This window comes from Euprymna scolopes, chromosome 16 (genome assembly GCF_053919585.1).
Source record: "Euprymna scolopes isolate OS-2025 chromosome 16, ASM5391958v1, whole genome shotgun sequence".
In the NCBI taxonomy this organism is placed as follows: domain Eukaryota; kingdom Metazoa; phylum Mollusca; class Cephalopoda; order Sepiida; family Sepiolidae; genus Euprymna; species Euprymna scolopes.
The window spans coordinates 105,891,951-105,912,784 of NC_136497.1; positions in this window are offsets into that span (position 1 = coordinate 105,891,951).

Here is a 20,834-nt window from a genome sequence, read left to right on the forward strand (position 1 = left end):
TAATAATATTATTATAATATCATAATAATTAACAAGAATTTGACAATAATTTAAAAGAATATGATAATAAATAACAAGAATATCATAATATTATAATAATAATTAACAAGAATATAATATTAATTAACAAGACTATCATAATAATATAATAATAATTAATAAGAACTTCATAATAATATCATAATAATTAACAAGAATATCATAATAATATCATAATAATAGACAAGAATATCATAATAATTAACAAGAATATCATAATAACGAACAAGACCATAATAATAATTATCAAGAATATAATAGTAATATCATAATAATTAACAAGAAATCATAATAATTAACAAGAAATCATAATAATTTACAAAAATATCATAATAGTAAACAAGAATATCACAATAATATCATAATAATTAATAAGAACATCATAATAATTAACAAGAATATCATAGTAATTAACAATAATATCATAATAATAAACAAGAATATCATAATAATTAACAAGACTATCATAATAATTTACATATATATCTTAATATTATCATAAGATTAAACAAGAATATCATAATAATATTATAATAATTAACAAGAATATCATGAAAATATCATAATTAACAGAATATCATAATAATTCACAAGAATATCATAATAATTAACAACAATATAATAATAATTAACAAGAATATCATCATAAGTAATAAGAGTATCATAATAATTAACAAGAATATCATATATTATCTCACTGCTGATGCTATTCTCTATCTATATAAGAGCCAGGTACGTCCAAGGATGGAATACTGTTGCCACATCTGGGCAGGAGCTGCTAGAAAGGACTTGTCCTGCCTAGATAGAGTTCAAAATAGACTTTGTAGCCTCGTAGGAGATGTCCTTTTCTCCTCCTTGCAACCTCTATCTCACAGAAGAGATGTTGCGAGTTTGTCTCTGATGTATCGTTATTTTCATGGAAAGTGTTCGACTGAGCTTCAATCTATGGTCCCCCCTCGCCAAACTTTCACAAGAAACACTCGTCTAGCTGTAAACACTATCAATAATTCCCCCCACTCTTTATCTGTGCCTAAACCTAAACGTAAATTCCATGAACAAAGCTTTTTTATTAGAACTGCACGCCTGTGGAATTGTCTTCCGTTTTCCTGCTTTCCGGCTGACTACAATATGGTTGTCTTCAAGTCTAACGTAAATAAGTTCTTGATGAGCCGTTCCATATAAGTTATCAAATTTACCAAATTTTCATTACTAATGATTACTATATTGTCCAATTTCTACTGTACACTCTTTAACCCTTATCCTTGAGTGGCCTCTTGGCCTTGATAATATGGTGATGTCTATGTAAAAAAAAAGAATAACTGATAAGAATACATAATAATATTCTTAATAATTAACAAAAATATCATAATAAAATCACAATAATTAACAAGAATATAATAATAATTAAAAGTAATATCATAACATTGTCATAACATTAAAAAAGAATATCATAATATCATATTAATTGACATGAATATCATAAAAATATCATAATAATTAACAAGAATACCATAATAATTAAAAAGAATATTATAATAATATCATAATTATTAAAAAGAATATTCTAAAAATTAACAAGAATATTATAATAATTTACGAGAATATCATAAAAATTAACCAGAATATCATAAAAATATCATAATAATTGACAAGAATATCATAAGAATATCATAATAATTAACAAGAATATCATAATAATTAACAAGAATATCATATCATAGAATGAAAGTCACAAAATCCTTTGACACATGGATAAATCCATCCAAGCAAGAGTGACTAGATGTCATCATTGTTAACAAGAAAGAAAGGTTTTGCTAGACTGGAGATTTTACCGTCCAGCAGACGACAGAGTGAAGATCAACGAGATGAAGAAGCAAATACATGGAACATGGCAAGAGAGCTCAAAGGGATATGGAAGATAAAGAAAGTCAAGATAACACAAATAATAGTTGGAGCACTAGGAACAATAAATTTGAAAAAAGAATGGAGGAGATTAGAATCAGAGGGATGGCTGAGAAGATACAACAATAACAATAATGAAAACGGCTGAAATATTAAGGAAAACCCTTGAATGGGAAGACTAACATACATGAGTTACAGGCACAACCCAAAACTGTTATAGATGTAATAAACAAAGGGGTATCATATGGAATCATGAAAACTGAAACTGTATGATTCTAACTTAACCCCCCCCCCTCGCGCGTTATTTTTTTGCTGTTTTTGTTTGTGTTACCATAAATTGGTGCTACACCAAATGTCACCCCCTTCAGCCGGTCGGTTGAGACGATCGTCGACCTCAGAACTCTTCCACTCCAATTACGGCAGCCTGGAAACGACCCGACTCAGGCGGTTTGCAGCTCACTATTTTCGTCCTTCCAGTGACCACTGCCGGTGATAATTCTTAGCCGTTTTAATGTTGCTGGCATGGGGTAGTGACAGAATTATCAGTTGATCGTCTAAATTTATACTCCGGACCTGTCATTGTGTACCCGCTTACCGGCGAACATCGCCGATAAGAGAGCCGTGGATTTTAGTGTGGTGAAAAAGGAAATTAAAACGATTCCACACACGAATAAACAATTAATCTGGGTTTATTCACAATAATAATGGTCTAATAATATTTCAGAGTTTGAAGGAAGTTGGCTGTAGCTATTTTAAAACGGTAGCTTGTGACTCGAATTCAGATAAGTTTTTCGGTCATTGGAGATACGTGTTTTAAGTCAAAAGCCCTCTCTGCCCGACTTTAACACCATCTGAATTCGCCAAAATCGAATTCTCTCTTTTTCTCTCTTCTCCTTCTCTTCTTTTCTCTGTGTTCGAGGAATATATACATATCCATCAATGCCCTTTAAACATCACGAGTTTGTATTTGTTTACAACAAGAAAACTTGCCTGTCATCAGCTTTCAAACCTTGTTTTCTAAAATAAACAACCGCCTGTCATTTCATCTCGAATTCTGTGTTTCAAAATAAACAGCCAGCTCACTCCAAACTCTGACCATTACAACAATAAGTATCTCTTGACATACTTTTTCTTTTGTTTGCTCTAACCACAGAGTCATTTGATCGTCCTATTTTTCATTCTTTTTGCTCTTTCTCTACAACGGCATATCAACCTCATAACTTGGTTACATACCTCCCCCACTTAAAAGAAACAATATTGGACTCAATATTTTTTCTAACCCACTTCTTCTTTCTGGGCCTTAATACCATGGCTCTTTGTGGTTTTACAATTTATAATAGTTCATCAATTGGATTTGTTCTTAAAGAAAAAAAAACTTTATCATTCATGCACATGCAAAAAGTTCTCTTTTAGAGTTTAGCGTTTTTCAAATCTGCTTTCAGTTCATACGATTGTCCATAAACCACATTAATTGTTTTTTTTTATATATATATATACACATATATGCACACACACACACACATACATACATACATACATACACATATACACATTTCAAGGCATGCAACTATTTAGTCAATAGTCCATTTTTCCTCGGATTTCATTCCATGGCTCTTTCTCGGTTATCCGGCTTCTTCACATATGTATCTCCAACGTTGGTAGGGTATTAGATGCGGGGTTCACTGGTAGTCTTGATTCTGTACCAGATTGATCAGGTCTGGTGTTTTTATCAGAAAACACGGTAGCGTCCCTCACTTCATGCTCATCCCTATTCATTTCAAACAACGAATGGACTTTTCCTTTTAAGCGCTCTAATTGAGGGTTACTCTCGTCCTTATCTATTTTATTAGCATCCTTTCCAGCCCTTAGGAGGCTATTGATGTAGCTAACTCTCCTTTTCCCATACACTAGAAAAGCTATTACAAATAAGTAAGGAAGGTCAAGGAGGATGGAAAGACCGAGGAGTGAAAGCACTAGCCAAACTTCCGATGGATGAGTTCAAAGAGGACTGGGACCTTGAGGAAGCTTACTGCCACCCAAATTCCAGTGAAAACTAATGGTCGCTGCCAATGAGAATTCAATGGTAAGCGGTTGTTGCAATAACCCGAGTTCATTTGCAAAGGTTATTGAAAGAGGTGAAGAGTACCGGAAATCTGGGGGTGGGGGTGGGGGCTTTTTGTCACTGAGACTCCAGAGAATACCACAAGTTGTTCTCAAAGAGAAATCTTTAATAATGACTTGTGTGACTACTCCTAGTGAGTAAATAATAATAATAATAATAATAATAATAATTGAAGATTTTGCTGTCTCAGCAGACCACAGGGTAAAAATCAAGAAATGGAAAAGCGAAAAAATATATGGAAATTTCCAGAGAACTGACAGCAATAGGTAGGAAATGTTTCTAGTTTTCCTGACATTAATGATAAAATTAGGAGAAATCAGAATCAAAAGATTGAGACTCTACAATGGTACTCGACTGAGCTCCAATTACTGGTTCCTCCTAGTAAGACATTCACAGCAAGAACTTGTCGCACTATCACAACTGAAAAGATATTTCCTTTTTCATCTGTATTGCTAACATCAGCCATTTTCCACGAACAGGTTTCTTTCTAATAACTTATCACTTCTGTAATACATTATCTGATTCATGGATTGGTTATCTTCAAATCTAATGTCAACAAATAATTCTCAGAAACCGTTTCCATAAGTAATCAAACTTTATTCATTCAATTTAATTTTTTCAACTTTTTCATAATATCATCATTCAACTGATAATCCACCATTTCGTTAATACCTAACCTTGAGTGGCTTTTGGCCTTAATTCACACTCGTTAGTAAAAAAAGAACTCTTTTTTTATTCTTGATTGTTTAATAGTAATCATTGCTTACACATACGTTTACAAAATGGCATCATTATATCTTTCTCCTGCCTTTATGAAATGAAATGGCCGAGTACAAAAAGGCCGAGTACAAAAAGGCCGAGTACAAAAAGGCCGAGTACAAAAAGGTCAGAGTCAATGAAATAACAGATCACTTCATGATTTGATTAGTGAAACACCACACCGGAGTTTGTTTCTCTGAGGAACAAGCGGTATAAGTATAATTTGTCTGCCAAATTATTGGCTTGAAATTACAGTTACATTCAATCAACTAATAAAACTAGATTTCACTTAGTATTACTTCAGTTTTTGAATGATCATTGATTAACAATTGTGTGGTGTAGTGGAGAGGAGGAGGGGGCAATGGTCTGCTCGTAAGTTAATTTACTTCAGTGGAAATAATTTCATCTTGATCATCGTAAGTAAATGAGTAAAGCTTATTTCGGTCAGACATTGTCCAATGATATGGATTTGCCACTCATTTATCCCTTGATTGCAGTTGCGTAAGAAATCTGTGAATAGATTGAGTCGCCAATTGAATACTTTGCCAAGAAAAATTGTATCTGTTACAATTGATGGGATCCATTAGTCTGCAGATAATAGAAATGAAAGTGATTGCCATGGAAACGATGATGGAAACGATAAGTGCATACTTATGATGTCAAATGAAGATAAATCAAACTCTCATCGCAGTCCTTTTGCCACCACAAAATGGACAAGTGATAGACATGTCGTAGGTCACAGACATTTGACAAAGATACGAGTGTATTAAGTGGGATGGGGAGATGTGTAATTAGCATAATGGATATTTCCTGGATACATACTATGGAATCGTATTCATTGAGTTCAGATCCTATTCAATCTATTGTGTCTAATTATTCACTCATACTGCCGTGTAGCATCCTTTCTTTGGTATAAATTCACGATTCTATCCAGGTTTCAACTTTTCTATATAAAGCTGCTACAACAGTGTCTAAACGATTATACTAAGAAAGGAACTCCTACTACCGTAAACAAGGTGATATATTTCCTATTTTTTTTAAGTGTTGCAAGGTAAAGCGCCTGATAAAGTAACACAAGAAAAAAGATATTCAATGCCACTTTTGTTATTATGATTAAAAAAACGTGAATAACACCACTAGTAAATGGCACTCCCTCACACAGGTGTCACAGACATTTTAAATCAGTCAGAAAGCAAAAAAGAAAGCACAGCAAAAATAAAAGAGCAAAAGCGAAATAGTCAAAGTGCAGCAGAAAAAAGAATCTTGCTACAGTTTCGTCAAAAAAGAAAAAGAATCTTGTTACAGTTCCGTCAAAAATCGGGCCAGAAAGGGGAGGTGATATCAAAAGATATCACGTATAAACATGCAACAACGACTGAAAGGAAGAAAATCTGAACAGCTTATGATTATATCTAAACATCCATGAGCATATCCGACAAACGGAATGGGAGATAACTCATTCAGGTTTTACCAATCATACTAAGTGGCACCATAACAACTTTGTACGTGAACTCCAACATGCTTAGAAAGACACAACCATCAACATAGCATGTTACACTCCTGTTTGACTAAACATCTAATAAAAGATGAACATGCAAACCTTTTTTACATTGAATTGAAAACTGCAGATTCAAGTTGAAATCTTAAAGTCTCATAAATCTGAGATTAATTATACTGAAAAATTATTTTTTATAAAAGAAAATTAACTGTAAAAATTAATTAAAAGTTTTCCTTTAAATTAAAAATCAATATTGAAATCAGTTTTCAAAATTAGTAAAAAAAATGGATTTTGAATGAATCCATTATTAACGGAAAGACGAAGGACCAACAGGCAAGTGTTTTCTTTTAAAATTCATTGTCATGCAATTATGATTGATTAATCTTGACATTTTTTTTTTCAATTTTTTCCTTTAACTTAAATCACAATTTTCATTAAGGGAGGGTGCATAATCCACATTAATGTTCCCCCATATAGGATGAACCTCATTCATTTGATTCTTATTTTTAAGAACATTTTTCAGACAAAAAATCAAGTGTTTTTGACTGTAAAACTTTTGTTTTGAGTTTTTCTATTTTTCTATGCATAAAACACAGATTTATTTTGGGAGAAAATGAAAGAAATCTGGATAACAATTTAATTTGAGACATGACAACTTCAAAGAAAATAGATCTTTCTCACGCACACACACACACACACACACACACACACACACACACACACGCGCGCGCGCGCGCGCGCGCTCATTCACACTCATATGTGCATATGTAGTTCCAGTGTTAAGGACTCTTAAGAACAAGGACATCTTTAGGATAATACTCTTTGTAAAAATAGAACATTTTAATCACCAAAAATCTAATTTGGAGTAAATTTTCAGCACTCGCCTGTTTCGTAATTCATCATCTCTCCTATTCAGACCAATAAACTTCATCTGCTACAGAACAAATTTTCTAACCACAAATCCATTTCACACTCTAATAACTTTTTTTTTGATGGAAAGTGGATACAATAGAACTGGTTAAATTGTTCCTTTATTGAAGAAGTTCCTGAAGGTCATGCTGCAATATGTCATATTATTGTCAACTAGCAGTATCTGCTAACCAGTGGTTTCTGGTGGAAGTTCACCCTCCTTGTCTCGAAAAAAAATTTAAGTATGGTTGTTGTTGTTGTTGCTGCTGCTGCTCAACCTTCTCATATTATGAACGGGTTTCGGAATAGACAACCCCCCAAACTCCTCATGGAAGGAACGACTATCGGAATGCAGTAGGCAGTCCGGGTTGAGAGAGGTGAAAAAAAAAAAGAACATCCATTTAGCCATTAAAGTTGTAGTAATGTTGACTGGTTACTTACCGGCCTCCATGACTAAAAATGGTTCGTCTTTAAGTTTTATTAAGAAGCAGAAATTTATATAAGAACGAAAATATGGAATCCTATCCTAAGGAAATGAAACGAAACTTCTTTTGTATACTTATCATTTATTATTTTTTTCATTAATTGCTGCAGTACTTGGTTTCAATTATTACACTTATAATCGTAACAAAAACAAAATAAAACCAAAATAAAAAATAAACCTGAAAAACAAATAAAAGAAAAGCCTGTTTAAATGTTAAAAAAAGATCAATTTGTTACATGGAGACGAACGTTAAACCCGTAGCTTACAGCGAAGCCCCAATAACTACTGCACCACAAAGACGGCATCGAAATAACGTTGTATTTTAAACACAATAACGGGACGCGGTAATGTAATGAGGTCAATCCATGATGATGATTTAATATTTCCCCCCCTCTCTCTCTCTCTCTCTCTCTCTCTCTCTCTCCCTCTTTCTCTCTCTCTCTCTGCCGTTACAATGATTTTATCTTTCTTTCTCTATCTCTCTTTTTTTTCTCTCTCTCTGTCTGTGTCTCTCTCTCTTTCTCTCTCTTTCTTCTCTCTCTCTTTCTGTCTCTGTCTGTTTCTTTCTCTCACTATTTCTCTCTGTCTCTCTCTCTCTTTTCGGTATAGTGTTCGCATGTAAACAAAACAGATATAACTCTCGCTCTGACTCTGTCTCTGTCTATCCCTCTCTCACACACTATCTTCTTCTAAACATAGAGAGAGAGAAAGAAGGAGAAAGGGATAGAGAAAGAGAGGGAGTGAGAAGCAAATACCTCCATGCTGTTCAGTAATTGCTTTATTTTATGTAAAACGCTGGTCTCCTGTATCGATAAACGCCTTGTTGGATAATTGCTTGTGCGTTCATTTTAGTTTACAGAATTGTAGTCTGGAATAAGAGATCGGTCTGATCTAAGCCAATCAGAATAGCAGGAATGTTGTAAAGGAGAATTTATTATTTTTCGAATCAACGAACAGGAATTGAACGTTTCGGCTATTAGTTTATGTTGATTCTCTGTACGTTGTTGACGTTCTGCCACTTCAATTTAACTTAGTTAAATGTGCTAACGCTAATTTTAGTTCGTCCATTTTGTCTGGTTAGATTTAGCAATTTTAAAACGTTCGTTATCTGGTTAGAAAAACGTTTGTCTGGTTGGAGTTTACAAAGCGTTTTGATTTTTTTCTCAGGACAATAAAACAAGACCCCCCCCCGCCCCGTCAAAAAAAATATATTAATCTAGGATTTAGTAATTAATATTTGGTTGATGGTGGGGGGAGGGGGGGTTACTATACACAGATTCGAAAAAGTCGTCCAAAAACAAATAAATGAAAGCAAAGGTAAGGTAATTTACGTTTCTACCTAATTGGATAATTGTTTAGTGTTTTTATGTAATGTAAAATGTTTAATTGGCTCAAAAAACAGAAATGGTCGCGAATTCTGTTGAATGCGTTAAGTTTGGGAAAGTAAGTTGAAAACTAAAAACTATACAAAACAGTGTCTGAAACTCACCGAACATATGTTACCATGACATAGGCTGGCATAATGGATAGGTTTCTGACAGTATTTTGTATAGTTTTTTTAGTTTTAACTCACTTTCTCTAACTTAAAGTAATCAACAGTGTCCACCACCATTTGTAGCTTTCAAATACACCAATAAACACTGTTTTTCGAGCCGAGTAAACGTTACATTAAATGAAAAGGGTTTATATTACTAAACACAGATACAAAGAAGTTGTCAAAAAATAAATATATAACAAATAGATGTTATCAAAGGCAAGAAAAGTAAGTGTTCTACCTAACTGGATAAGATTTTAGTGTTTTTATGTAATGTATAATCGGTTCAAAAACATTCAATGTTTATCGGTATATCTGAAAAATACAAATGGCGGCAGACTGTATCGAACATGTTAAGTTTGGGGAAATTTTGGGAAAATGAGTTTAAACTAAAAATACTGTTAGGAACTCACTCAATATATGTTACCATGATGTAGGCTGGCATATAATCAGTGGTTTTAAACTTTTGCTCGATACAGGTGACGACTTTTAAAAATCCCTTTTAGTGATTACCTGGTTTGAGGATATTTGTACAACTAAACGGCAAATCTGCTCAAAAAAATCCGGTATTATTTTACTTTAAGGCCCGTTTCACGTTCATATATAACGAAATATTTTATTGTAGATTTCGGTGTGCTAAAAACGAATCTGCAAACCGTTTACGTAGCAAAAAAAAAGTTTTCATGACATTCATGAAATTACTTTTTCGAAAAAGTGGCGATCACTTTTCCATGTAAATTTAACTTAAAATGAGCACCCACTTTCTAGCCACCTGAGAGAGGGGGGATTTTTCCCCATGTTTATTGGCTAAACAGCTTTCGTTTATGCTTACGCATAGCGTAAACGAAGGCTACGGCTGTTAAATGGAAAATAGTCCCAGAGTTCAGGGGTTATTACCATGCAAAAGAAATCAAACAAAAAACTTTTTAGCCAAGAAACAGAAAAATGCCCCTCTCTCAGGTGGCCAGAAAGTGGGTGCTCATTCTAAGTTAAATTTACATTGAAAAGTGATCACCCACTTCATATCATAAAAACTATTTTTTTGTGACGGAAACGGTTTGCAGATTCGTTTTTAGCACACCAAAATCTACAAAAAAAAATTTGTTATTTACGAACGTGAGACGCACAGCCCTTAATGGAAAATTATATCAAAAATCCGGGGGAAAATAGTTTTCAATAAAAACAGCAAATGAATTCGATAGAAAAAAAATGGATGCTATTTTTTTTCTTTCTGTGTGTTTCTTGGCTTAAAAGTCTTTTTGTTTGATTTCTTTTGCATGGTATTAACCCCTGAACTCTGGGACTATTTTCCATTTCACAGACGTAGCCTTTGTTTATGCTATGCGTGAGCATAAACGAAAACTGTTAAATATGCATTCGCGTACCAAACTGCCTTGTCAAAAAAACCTTTAAGCCAATAAACACGAAAATAAATGCCCCTTCCTCAGGTGGCCAGAAAGTGGGTGCTCATTTTAAGTTAAATTTACATGGAAAAGTGATCACCCACTTTTCGGAAAAAAAATTTCTTCAGATCATGAAAACTATTTTGATACTCCTTGGGCGTTGAGTTCCATGGCGACCCACAGAATTATTTAATGGTCGTTCCCTTAGTACCCCCCTAGTCAAGGCTAACGATGCGCACATAACATTTTTTATTTATTTACTTACGTGGTGGAGTTTCTATACTGATAGGTTTTTTGAAATTTTTTCACTGGATTATTATTGATTGAACACTAACCAGATTATGAAAAAAAATTAAAAAAAAAAAAAAAATCATTTCAACATTTGAAAGGGATACTCACGTTTTAGTTACCACGTGCTGGTAAATCGGTCACTTTTTATTTATTTATTTTATTTTTTTCTAAATACGGAAGTGTCTTCGGGAGATATAAAATGGTCGCATGTTGACGAAGCAATGTATCGGGAGGCGTACGGGATTAAAAATTATTGGTAAATTTTTAGATTAGGTCCACCTCCTCAATTTTCTTTTAAATGACGACTTGAAATGGTTTTCGACTATGCTGAATACGAAAATCGCATCGAAATTTTGCAGAAATAAGTAGTTATCAAGATATAAAAAGTTGTATTATGCATTGTAATCTTTGGCGGCCATCTTTTTACGTGTGTGTATTTGTTTATGGCGCGTGTGCACGTAAAAAGATGGCCGCCGAAGAATACAATGCATAATACAACTATTTATTTCCGCAAAATTTCAATGCAATTTGCGTGTTCAGCATACTCGGAAACCTATAAATGTCGTCATTGAAAGGAAAATTGTGGAGGTGGACCTAATCTAAAAAAATACCAAATTATTAAACATTTCTCCAGCATGTTAGTGAAATTTATAATACTTTTAAAAAATTAAAAAGAAACAAAACAAAAGTTTTGAAAAAAAACTCACCTTTCACAAAAACAATTTAAAAAAACCCACAAACTGACTAAATAAGTAAAAAAAAAAATAATTAAAAATCTCGAAACTTTATTTTCATGAAAACAATAAAAAAAAAGTCCTGTTCTCTCTATTTTTTTTTCTTTGAGAAACAAATATATGCGGTAGAGACTCATTATTTTTACTTTCTATGGTTTTGATATACCGCGTTTTTATTGCTTACAAAATGGGTGACTGATTTATCAGAACGTTGTAACTAAAAAGTGAGCACCACTTTCAAATGTCGAAATAATGATTTCTTTTTTACATTTTTTTTTTAATAATCTGTTTAATTAGTGTGCAATCAATAATAATCCAGTGAAAAAAAATTCCAAAAACCTATAAGTATAGAAATTAAGCATGGGAGTAATGTTTGTACAACAACGTCGCCTTTCGCACATTTTTTTAAAAAGTAAATAAACCATTTATTGATAATTTGTCACGTGTACAAACATTTATTTATTTACGTAGGCTTAACTCCTTTCATGAATAAGAAAAGTTTTACTCTTTAAGAATAATAAAAGGAAAAAGTTACTGAACATTTATAAAAGGACTTCTTTTCATGAAGGCCAGAGGAATAGTTGGTCGAAAATTCGTGAAACAACAACAATAAATAAAAATGGTGCTAATGCAGAGAGCCGCGCTATTTTTTAAATCATATTTCCACGTTTAAATAACGTTTTACGATATGTTTTTTTTATTTTTATTTATTCAATTGTAAGGTTAAAGTACAGAATAGGTACAAAACATCCTTACCTCCCCATGTTAAGAATGACTTTTTAAATAATAACATTATTTCAGCACAGATCACTCTCTGCATGAGTAATCTTATATATAAAAAAAAACTCAAAAGCAAGCAACAAACTGTTTTTTTTTGGCCTTATATAATACAGAAAAGATGTGTAAATTAAAAAATTTGGAAGATAAACAAATGAAATATGTTTTTTTTTTTTTTTTTTTTACTTATCGAGTTAACAGAAAATTAAACCTTTTGTCAATTCGTGGCTGTGAAATGAATCGAACCGGAAGTTCAGTTTTATCAACAGAACAGATTCGCAGAAATGATAAATAAATATATTTATTTTATTTAATATTTTAATTTTAATTAGGTAAATTTATTTTAATAACATAAAAACATACCTCGACTCTAAAAATGGGTTGTCTGAAAATTTCAAATAAATTGGTAACGTATAAACATGGTTTTATTTCTTTAGAACGAACCAACTTTACATTTTTATATATATATATATATATATATATATATATATATATATATATATATATTGCTCCGTTTAATGCCGACAACATTTTTCATGAATTAGACCTAAATCATACTTTGATCACTCTATCACAAGGCACTTTTCATAAATTTAGACCAGAATTGTATTTAATCCCTCCGTTTCATGACGACGACAATTTTTTAAAAGTTCGTTTAATAACTCAAATTTATGAAACAATTTTCATAAATGTTAACCTATATTGCATTTAAATTTATTTTCATTAAGTTAGACCCAAATCATATCTTAATTGCTCTATTTTATGACAATGACATTTTTAATAGTATTAGACACGAATTGTAGTTTAATCACACCATTTCATGACGACAATTAATATAAGACCTTATAAGACCCGCATTGTATTTTAATTTCTCCATTTAATGACGATGAAAATTTCTTAAAGTAAACCCGAATTGTATTACTCTATAATCACTCTATTTCATGACGACGATAATTTTCAAAAAGTTAGACTAGAATTGTATTTTAATTGCTTTATTTCACAACAATGACTATTTTTATATAAATTAGTCCTGAGTTTTATTTTACTCTCTCCATTTTATGAACATAACAATTGTCATAATGTTTAACCAGAATTATATAATCTTAACCTTATTTTATGACGACAAAAATTTTTATAAAATTAGACTCTAATTGTATTTGTACTACTCTATCACTATTTATTACGTTAGCGACGGCAATTTTCATAAAGTGAGTCATAAATCTTCTTTAGCACTTTATTTCATAACGACAACACTTTTCACATAGTCAAATTCGAATTGTATTTTAGTCATTCCATGTTATTACATTTTTTAAATATCACTCCATTTTATGACAATAGCCATTTTCCTAAAGTTAAGTTTTTACACAAAGAAGTAATGTGAATGTAGTCTGCAATTTAGTCTACACATTGCGATGTTATGTGAATATAATCTGCAATAAGGTTTTCACATTGCGAAGTTATGTGAATGTAGTCTGCAATTCAGGCTACACATTGCGAAGTTATGTGAATGTAGTCTGCAATTTAGTCTACACATTGCGAAGTTATGTGAATGTAGTCTGCAATTTAGTCTACACATTGCGAAGTTATGTGAATGTAGTCTTCAATTTAGTCTACACATTGCAAAGTTATGTGAATGTAGTCTGCAATTAAGTTTTCACATTGCGAAGTAATGTGAATGTAGTCTGCAATTTAGTCTACACATTGCGAAGTTATGTGAATGTAGTCTGCAATTTAGTCTAAACATTGTGAAGTTATGTGAATGTAGTCTGCAATTTAATCTACACATTGCGAAGTTATGTGAATGTAGTCGGCAATTAAGTTTTCACATTGCGAAGTTATGTGAATGTAGTCTGGAATTTAGTCTACACATTGCGAAGTTATGTGAATGTAGTCTGCAATTTCGTCTACACATTGTGAAGTTATGTGAATGTAGTCTGCAATTTAGTCTACACATTGCGAAGTTATGTGAATGTAGTCTGCAATTTAGTCTACACATTGTGAAGTTATGTGAATGTAGTCTGCAATTTCGTCTACACATTGTGAAGTTATGTGAATGTAGTCTGCAATTTAGTCTACACATTGCGAAGTTATGTGAATGTAGTCTGCAATTTAGTCTACACATTGTGAAGTTATGTGAATGTAGTCTGCAATTTAATCTACACATTGCGAAGTTATGTGAATGTAGTCGGCAATTAAGTTTTCACATTGCGAAGTTATGTGAATGTAGTCTGCAATTTAGTCTACACATTGCGAAGTTATGTGAATGTAGTCTGCAATTTCGTCTACACATTGCGCAGTTATGTGAATGTAGTCTGCAATTTAGTCTAAACATTGCGAAGTTATGTGAATGTAGTCTGCAATTAAGTTTTCACATTGCAAAGTTATGTGAATGTAGTATGCAATTTAGTCTACACATCGCGAAGTTATGTGAATGTAGTCTGCAATTTAGTCTACACATTGCGAAGTTATGTGAATATAGTCTGCAATTAAATTTTCACATTGCGAAATTATGTGAATGTAGTCTGCAATTCAGGCTACACATTGCGAAGTTACGTTAATGTAGTATGCAATTAAGTTTACACATTGCGAAGTTATGTGAATGCAGTCTGCAATTTAGTCTACACATTGCCAAGTTATGTGAATGTAGTCTGCAATTTAGTCTACACATTGCGAAGTTATGTGAATGTAGTTTGCAATTAAGTTTTCACATTGCGAAGTAATGCGAATGTGGTCTGCAATTTAGTGTACACATTGCGAAGTTATGTGAATTTAGTCTGCAATTTAGTCTACACATTGTGAAGTTATGTGAATGTAGTCTGCAATTTAGTCTACACATTGCGAAGTTATGTGAATGTAGTCTGCAATTAAGTTTTCACATTGCGAAGTTATGTGAATGTAGTCTGTAATTTAGTCTACACATTGCGAAGTTATGTGAATGTAGTCTGCAATTTAGTCTAGACATTGCGAAGTTATGTGAATGTAGTCTGCAATTTAGTTTACACATTGCGAAGTTATGTGAATGTAGTCTGCAATTTAGTCTACACATTGCGAAGTTATGTGAATGTAGTCTGCAATCAAGTTTTCACATTTTAAAGTTATGTGAATGTAGTCTGCAATTTAGTCTACACATTGCGAAGTTATGTGAATGTAGTCTGCAATTTAGTCTACACATTGCGAAGTTATGTGAATGTAGTCTGCAATTTAGTCTACACATTGCGAAGTTATGTGAATGTAGTGTGCAATTTAGTCTACACATTGCGAAGTTATGTGAATGTAGTCTGCAATTTAGTCTACACATCGCGAAGTTATGTGAATGTAGTATGCAATTTAGTCTAAACATTGCGAAGTTATGTGAATGTAGTCTGCAATTTAGTCTACACATTGCGAAGTTATGTGAATGTAGTATGCAATTTAGTCTACACATTGCGAAGTAATGTGAATGTGGTCCGCAATTAAGTTTACACATTGCGAAGTTATGTGAATGTAGTCTGCAATAAGGTTTACAAATTGCGAATTTATGTGAATGTAGTCTGCAATTAAGTTTACACATTGCGAAGTTATGTGAATGTAGTCTGCAATTTAGTCTACACATTGCGAAGTTATGTGAATGTAGTCTGCAATTTAGTCTACACATTGCGAAGTTATGTGAATGTAGTATGCAATTTAGTCTAAACATTGCGAAGTTATGTGAATGTAGTATGCAATTTTGTCTACATATTGCGAAGTTATGTGAATGTAGTCTGCAATTTAGTCTACACATTGCGAAGTTATGTGAATGTAGTCTGCAATTAAGTTTACACATTGCGAAGTTATGTGAATGTAGTCTGCAATTTAGTCTACACATTGCCAAGTTATGTGAATGTAGTCTGCAATTTAGTCTACACATTGCGAAGTTATGTGAATGTAGTTTGCAATTAAGTTTTCACATTGCGAAGTAATGCGAATGTGGTCTGCAATTTAGTGTACACATTGCGAAGTTATGTGAATGTAGTCTGCAATTTAGTCTACACATTGTGAAGTTATGTGAATGTAGTCTGCAATTACGTCTACACATTGCGAAGTTATGTGAATGTAGTCTGCAATTAAGTTTTCACATTGCGAAGTTATGTGAATGTAGTCTGTAATTTAGTCTACACATTGCGAAGTTATGTGAATGTAGTCTGCAATTTAGTCTAGACATTGCGAAGTTATGTGAATGTAGTCTGCAATTTAGTTTACACATTGCGAAGTTATGTGAATGTAGTCTGCAATTTAGTCTACACATTGCGAAGTTATGTGAATGTAGTCTGCAATCAAGTTTTCACATTTTAAAGTTATGTGAATGTAGTCTGCAATTTAGTCTACACATTGCGAAGTTATGTGAATGTAGTCTGCAATTTAGTCTACACATTGCGAAGTTATGTGAATGTAGTCTGCAATTTAGTCTACACATTGCGAAGTTATGTGAATGTAGTGTGCAATTAAGTCTACACATTGCGAGGTTATGTGAATGTAGTCTGCAATTTAGTCTACACATTGCGAAGTTATGTGCATGTAGTGTGCAATTTAGTCTACACATTGCGAAGTTATGTGAATGTAGTCTGCAATCAAGTTTTCACATTTTAAAGTTATGTGAATGTAGTCTGCAATTAAGTCTACACATTGCGAAGTTATGTGAATGTAGTGTGCAATTTAGTCTACACATTGCGAAGTTATGTGAATGTAGTGTGCAATTAAGTCTACACATTGCGAGGTTATGTGAATGTAGTCTGCAATTTAGTCTACACATTGCGAAGTTATGTGCATGTAGTGTGCAATTTAGTCTACACATTGCGAAGTTATGTGAATGTAGTCTGCAATTTAGTCTACACATTGCGGAGTTATGTGAATGTAGTATGCAATTTAGTCTACACATTGCGAAGTTATGTGAATGTAGTCTGCATTTTAGTCTACATATTGCGCAGTTATGTGAATGTAGTCTGCAATTTAGTCTACACATTGCGAAGTTATGTGAATGTAGTCTGCAATTTAGTCTACACATTGCGAAGTTATGTGAATGTAGTCTGCAATTTAGTCTACACATTGCGCAGTTATGTGAATGTAGTCTGCAATCAAGTTTTCACATTGCGAAGTTATGTGAATGTAGTCTGCAATTTAGTCTACACATCGCGAAGTTATGTGAATGTAGTATGCAATTTAGTCTAAACATTGCGAAGTTATGTGAATGTAGTATGCAATTTAGTCTACACATTGCGAAGTTATGTGAATGTAGTATGCAATTTAGTCTACACATTGCGAAGTAATGTGAATGTGGTCCGCAATTAAGTTTACACATTGCGAAGTTATGTGAATGTAGTCTGCAATAAGGTTTACAAATTGCGAAGTTATGTGAATGTAGTCTGCAATTAAGTTTACACATTGCGAAGTTATGTGAATGTAGTCTGCAATTTAGTCTACACATTGCGAAGTTATGTGAATGTAGTCTGCAATTTAGTCTACACATTGCGAAGTTATGTGAATGTAGTATGCAATTTAGTCTAAACATTGCGAAGTTATGTGAATGTAGTATGCAATTTTGTCTACATATTGCGAAGTTATGTGAATGTAGTCTGCAATTTAGTCTACACATTGCGAAGTTATGTGAATGTAGTCTGCAATTAAGTTTTCACATTGCGAAGTTATGTGAATGTAGTCTGCAATTTAGTCTACACATTGCAAAGTTATGTGAATGTAGTCTGCAATTTAGTCTACACATTGCGAAGTTATGTGAATGTAGTTTGCAATTAAGTTTTCACATTGCGAAGTAATGCGAATGTGGTCTGCAATTTTGTGTACACATTGCGAAGTTATGTGAATGTAGTCTGCAATTTAGTCTACACATTGTGAAGTTATGTGAATGTAGTCTGCAATTACGTCTACACATTGCGAAGTTATGTGAATGTAGTCTGCAATTAATTTTCACATTGCGAAGTTATGTGAATGTAGTCTGTAATTTAGTCTACACATTGCGAAGTTATGTGAATGTAGTCTGCAATTTAGTCTAGACATTGCGAAGTTATGTGAATGTAGTCTGCAATTTAGTTTACACATTGCGAAGTTATGTGAATGTAGTCTGCAATTTAGTCTACACATTGCGAAGTTATGTGAATGTAGTCTGCAATTTAGTCTACACATCGCGAAGTTATGTGAATGTAGTATGCAATTTAGTCTAAACATTGCGAAGTTATGTGAATGTAGTCTGCAATTTAGTCTACACATTGCGAAGTTATGTGAATGTAGTATGCAATTTAGTCTACACATTGCGAAGTAATGTGAATGTGGTCCGCAATTAAGTTTACACATTGCGAAGTTATGTGAATGTAGTCTGCAATAAGGTTTACAAATTGCGAATTTATGTGAATGTAGTCTGCAATTAAGTTTACACATTGCGAAGTTATGTGAATGTAGTCTGCAATTTAGTCTACACATTGCGAAGTTATGTGAATGTAGTCTGCAATTTAGTCTACACATTGCGAAGTTATGTGAATGTAGTATGCAATTTAGTCTAAACATTGCGAAGTTATGTGAATGTAGTATGCAATTTTGTCTACATATTGCGAAGTTATGTGAATGTAGTCTGCAATTTAGTCTACACATTGCGAAGTTATGTGAATGTAGTCTGCAATTAAGTTTACACATTGCGAAGTTATGTGAATGTAGTCTGCAATTTAGTCTACACATTGCCAAGTTATGTGAATGTAGTCTGCAATTTAGTCTACACATTGCGAAGTTATGTGAATGTAGTTTGCAATTAAGTTTTCACATTGCGAAGTAATGCGAATGTGGTCTGCAATTTAGTGTACACATTGCGAAGTTATGTGAATGTAGTCTGCAATTTAGTCTACACATTGTGAAGTTATGTGAATGTAGTCTGCAATTACGTCTACACATTGCGAAGTTATGTGAATGTAGTCTGCAATTAAGTTTTCACATTGCGAAGTTATGTGAATGTAGTCTGTAATTTAGTCTACACATTGCGAAGTTATGTGAATGTAGTCTGCAATTTAGTCTAGACATTGCGAAGTTATGTGAATGTAGTCTGCAATTTAGTTTACACATTGCGAAGTTATGTGAATGTAGTCTGCAATTTAGTCTACACATTGCGAAGTTATGTGAATGTAGTCTGCAATCAAGTTTTCACATTTTAAAGTTATGTGAATGTAGTCTGCAATTTAGTCTACACATTGCGAAGTTATGTGAATGTAGTCTGCAATTTAGTCTACACATTGCGAAGTTATGTGAATGTAGTCTGCAATTTAGTCTACACATTGCGAAGTTATGTGAATGTAGTGTGCAATTAAGTCTACACATTGCGAGGTTATGTGAATGTAGTCTGCAATTTAGTCTACACATTGCGAAGTTATGTGCATGTAGTGTGCAATTTAGTCTACACATTGCGAAGTTATGTGAATGTAGTCTGCAATCAAGTTTTCACATTTTAAAGTTATGTGAATGTAGTCTGCAATTAAGTCTACACATTGCGAAGTTATGTGAATGTAGTGTGCAATTTAGTCTACACATTGCGAAGTTATGTGAATGTAGTGTGCAATTAAGTCTACACATTGCGAGGTTATGTGAATGTAGTCTGCAATTTAGTCTACACATTGCGAAGTTATGTGCATGTAGTGTGCAATTTAGTCTACACATTGCGAAGTTATGTGAATGTAGTCTGCAATTTAGTCTACACATTGCGGAGTTATGTGAATGTAGTATGCAATTTAGTCTACACATTGCGAAGTTATGTGAATGTAGTCTGCAATTTAGTCTACATATTGCGCAGTTATGTGAATGTAGTCTGCAATTTAGTCTACACATTGCGAAGTTATGTGAATGTAGTCTGCAATTTAGTCTACACATTGCGAAGTTATGTGAATGTAGTCTGCAATTTAGTCTACACATTGCGCAGTTATGTGAATGTAGTCTGCAATCAAGTTTTCACATTGCGAAGTTATGTGAATGTAGTCTGCAATTTAGTCTACACATCGCGAAGTTATGTGAATGTAGTATGCAATTTAGTCTAAACATTGCGAAGTTATGTGAATGTAGTATGCAATTTAGTCTACACATTGCGAAGTTATGTGAATGTAGTATGCAATTTAGTCTACACATTGCGAAGTAATGTGAATGTGGTCCGCAATTAAGTTTACACATTGCGAAGTTATGTGAATGTAGTCTGCAATAAGGTTTACAAATTGCGAAGTTATGTGAATGTAGTCTGCAATTAAGTTTACACATTGCGAAGTTATGTGAATGTAGTCTGCAATTTAGTCTACACATTGCGAAGTTATGTGAATGTAGTCTGCAATTTAGTCTACACATTGCGAAGTTATGTGAATGTAGTATGCAATTTAGTCTAAACATTGC